Source organism: Gymnodraco acuticeps, unplaced genomic scaffold (genome assembly GCF_902827175.1).
Source record: "Gymnodraco acuticeps unplaced genomic scaffold, fGymAcu1.1, whole genome shotgun sequence".
NCBI classification, from domain to species: domain Eukaryota; kingdom Metazoa; phylum Chordata; class Actinopteri; order Perciformes; family Bathydraconidae; genus Gymnodraco; species Gymnodraco acuticeps.
Genome location: NW_022990368.1, coordinates 574,860 through 579,276, shown reverse-complemented (window position 1 = coordinate 579,276; position 4,417 = coordinate 574,860). Strand labels below are relative to the sequence as shown.

Here is a 4,417-nt window from a genome sequence, read left to right as displayed (position 1 = left end):
AACCATGCACTGATCATTTCAGGGTAAAAAAAGGGCATCTTTTGATCTTTTGAAGGATGCATTTCATGTGTCTTTGAAGAGTTGCTCGAGTAATTAAAAAACAAAAAACAACTGTTAGTTTGTTTACGCACCTGGCTGCTTTCACAGCCAAATGTTAACATGCAGTTTGGCTGAGGGGTTATTTCATGAGTGAGCAGAGAAGGAGAAAGTCCTGGAGCCAAGAGTAGGAGCTAAAATTAAGAGGCATTTCACTGCAGAAGAGGCCGTAGAAATGGTCATGCAGCCTTCATCTGCAAGCGATGACTCTTCTTCTGAAGAAACAAGCTCCGAGTCTGACATTGAATTATCTCTGGAATCCTCCACAACTGAGAGTGCTTCTGAATGTTTGTCTGAAAGTGGCGAGGACACTGAGGATCCTAGCAGTGAGTGGACAGGGGAAAATGGGCAAGTCCGGTCTCCATCTCATGCCGAGACGCTGCGCTACATTCAGGCACCCACCGGCATGATTCCAGGGCCCACAAAATATGCCATATCAAGAATTTATGATGTGGCATCCTCTTTTCACCTTTTCTTCACTCCTGACATGATTCAGCTAATTTTACAGATGACAAATCTCTATGGGAGGCGTTCAGTGTCAGGATGGAACGATGTGGATGCTGAAGAGATTCGGGCTTACATGGGACTTCTCATCCTGGCGGGTGTGTACCGGTCCAAAGGGGAATCTACTGTTATGGAAATCTTAGACCTAGTCAATACTGTGGAGATATACAATTAGAATGATCAATCAATAAACTGGTGAAACAAACAGAGTTGTCTTTCTGGTTCTTTATTCGAGGCGCCTCGAAGGAACAGGTCTCACAGAGTATAGGATAGTCTGCAGGAGTGTGCGCAATAGTCACAAAATAGCAAAGCTTATATACAAGATAGGGCGGGCAGACAGTTTTATGTGTAGCTGTCGAAAGTATAACGGTTATCAGCATATGGAAGTTCAAACTTAGTGTGAAGAGGAGTATCAGCATAGTCTGCCAACTCAGCCCTGTGGCCTTGAAGCGCTTGAGATTAATGACCCTCTTTAGAGTATGCAGAGAAAACAGCACATATGAAGAAATGGTACAGTAGTGTTAGACAATGCTTTTAGAAGCATTTGGTTTTAGCATATAAGATGACATAAGAAATGTCCACTACACTACCCGCAGCCTGTGGGATGACCAGAGTGGGAGACCAATCTTCAGGGCCACCCTGTCCCACAAACGCTTTGAAATGATAAGCGCCAGCCTCCGATTCGATGACCGACTCACTCGTCCTGCTCGATACAAGAAGGACAAGCTTACAGCTTTCCGAAATATGTGGGACAAGTGGACAGAGCGCCTCCCATTCTTGTTCAATCCAGGGGAAGACATCTGTGTTGATGAGCAGCTCGTAGCCTTCAGAGGCCGCTGCAAATTCCGGCAGTACATCCCCAGCAAGCCAGCGAAGTACGGGCTGAAAATCTGGATCACCGCAGATGTCGCCACATCATATGCCTGGAGGTGCCAGGTGTATACTGGAAAAGCCGCTGGTGAATCTCCGGAGAAGGGCCAGGGAAAGCGAGTCATCCTGGACATGACTGAGGGGCTCAAGGGTGTCACACTTACATGTGACAATTTTTTCACTTCCTACTCACTTGCCCAGGAGCTTCTGAAGAAAAAAGTGGCCCTGGTAGGGACCATCAGGGCAAACAAGCCTGAGCTTCCCCCCAAACAGAAGCAGACTAAGCAGAGAGCTGTCTTGTCATCTGTGTTTGCATTCACAACCACCACCACAGCAGTCAGCTACATCCCGCGGCGGGGAAGAAATGTCCTACTTCTGAGCAGCAAACACAGAGAGCCAGCTGTACATCACGATGACAAGAAGAAACCACAAGTCATCATTGAATACAATCGCTGCAAGGGTGGCGTGGACAACCTTGACAAGGTATTAGATTATATGCTTTTATTACTATATGAATTGATTCCAAACGTAGTCTATTTATTCTCACTGATTGCATGTGTTTATTTGAGATAACTATGTATTTATTATAAGTGCTTATCATTCATTAGACATATTTCTTGCATTTATATAAATAATGAATTATATAAAATACTTGTGAATGCTGAGGAAGGATATTTATTTATTTATATTCTATTTTTTTCCTTGATCGTTTGTAGGTTGTCAGTACCTACAGCTGTAGGAGGCGGACACTTCGGTGGCAAACGGAGGTTGTTCTTAGAAGAGCTGGGGAAATCCATGGTGTCCTCACAGATCATGCGGAGAAAGCACCCCCTGCGAACAGCAGCTGCTCCTCCCATGGTGGTGGAGTTACAGACCAATGTTGCTGCCCTCGCAAACCACCGAGACTGCCATCACCACTCGTGCCACGGGCTCGACCAGATAGAAAGACGTGTGTGCTGGTTGTGCACAGCCCTAAAAAAGAGGTCTTCTACCACGAGCACCAAGTGTAACAGGTGCATGTGTAGAGAGCACCAGGTCCCATGCTGCAGGACCTGCTGGTCTGCTGCCGGAAATGAGCTGAGCTAAACTGAACACACACACACACACACACACACACACACACACACACACACACACACACACACACACACACACACACACACACACACACACACACACACACACACACACACACACACACACACACACACACACACACACACACACACACACACACACACACACACACACACACACACACACACACACACACACACACACTTCTGTATGTTGTGCATGTAGTCATTCAGGGAGCTCTATGCAAGTCAATGGGACGCCCTGCCCGTTGAAAACTGACTGAAAACGGACTCTCAAGGGGGCTATTGAATAGCCATATAGCCTGTTCAATATATATTTGTGCTAACACGCACTGCACTGTCTCGGCAAAGAGTATGAACCTCTTTTTTGAAGAGTACAGTGCAAGCATAGGGCAAACTAGCCACCTATGGAAATTAGAACTAATAAACAAACGGTTAAAAAAAAGTTAAACAAATCTTGTTATTGTTTTTATCATCATAAATTAAGATTGGAAAATATAAATGATATAACAAGTGCATTGAGGGTGGGTCGCAATATTCTCATTATTTTCAAAGGCATTTAAAGTCCAACTACAACGATATCCAGTGTTGGGGATGGGCACGTCTGAACAATGTAACCAAGCCCGCCTTAACCTGCCATCAGGCCCTGGGGCTGATAGTTTTTGTAGGCCCCCTATTTAAACAACAAATCAAAGTCATTTATAACCTCGGCAGGCTCTGTGATCGCACTTCTCCACTCTGCTCTACTCGCGCCTGGTCCTCTCCTCCAGATGAGTGACGTATCGGGCCTCCCTCATGTCCGGTTGCCGTTGGCTCCCCGTAGCAAGTCCTCGTCGTCCTCCCATCTCCTCCAACAGATAATATCCCTCCTGTCTGTTTTTCCTCTCCCGCTACTCCAGCTACTCCATCGCTATCAGAACCAGACGGCCTACTTGGCTCAGAGGCCCCGCGGCCGGCACCACTGCCGCTCGGTACAGAACTAATCTGTTCTTCCTCCTCATCCTGGCCTACAGGTTTAAAATAACCTGTAAGCTTCGGCATGTTTTGTAATAGCTGCTTGTCTCGAAACTCCTTTTCCCTCAACAATTTCCTTTTCCGAGCTCCACTCTCAAACTTTTTCTTCTCCGACATTTTCTCCTAATGAACCTTCATCTGTCACTCAATCACTCGCAATTTGAATAAGTCACATGTGAAACATATTCTCATTCTGATTGACTGTTAAGTGGTGCTGACTGTTTCGGAGTCATAATTTTTGAGAAAAATCTCTGGAATCCATCGATCTGATTGATTAGCGGAGCAAATGATCAAAATAGTATGGAGGGAAGATATTTTCTTTTGGATTACTGGTCTGGGGGAAGCTCACGAGTGTGTGTGTATGTGTATACGTGTGTGTGTTTGTGTAATTTTGCGTTTGTGTGTATTGTGTTTGTTTCCCAGGGAAAACACTCACGAGAAACACCGGCTGTTGTTGTGCCTGCTGTGACGTGAAGTTACTCCGTTCGTAATTATGCCGTTACAAGCTTCAAAGTTTATCATCTGAATTTGCCGAAACAAGTTTAATATTCTGAAAGCCAAGACTTTGTTTATTTGAAATCAGATGAAAACAAACTGTAACTGACCCTGCCGTGTTATCTATGATTACTATTCCAGTGTTTCTCAAACTTTTTCATTCCAAGGACCACTTAACCAATAAAAAAACACTCGCGGACCACCTAACTCCACAAATATCAAAAAACACATCGTTTTTCTAGAACAGATTACAAATCGCCTGAAAATGGTACAAACAAGTGGCAACATGTGTGATGAAGGTGTTGCGCTGGATTATATCATGCAATCAAAAGTGAAACTTA

At 44.8% G+C, this 4,417-nt stretch overlaps 1 pseudogene; it reads left to right on the top strand.

Annotated features, from left to right (window-relative positions):
- The first annotated feature begins 271 nt into the window (after positions 1-271).
- On the top strand, positions 272-2,556 carry LOC117551401 (annotated as a pseudogene).
- The last annotated feature ends 1,861 nt before the right edge of the window (positions 2,557-4,417 follow it).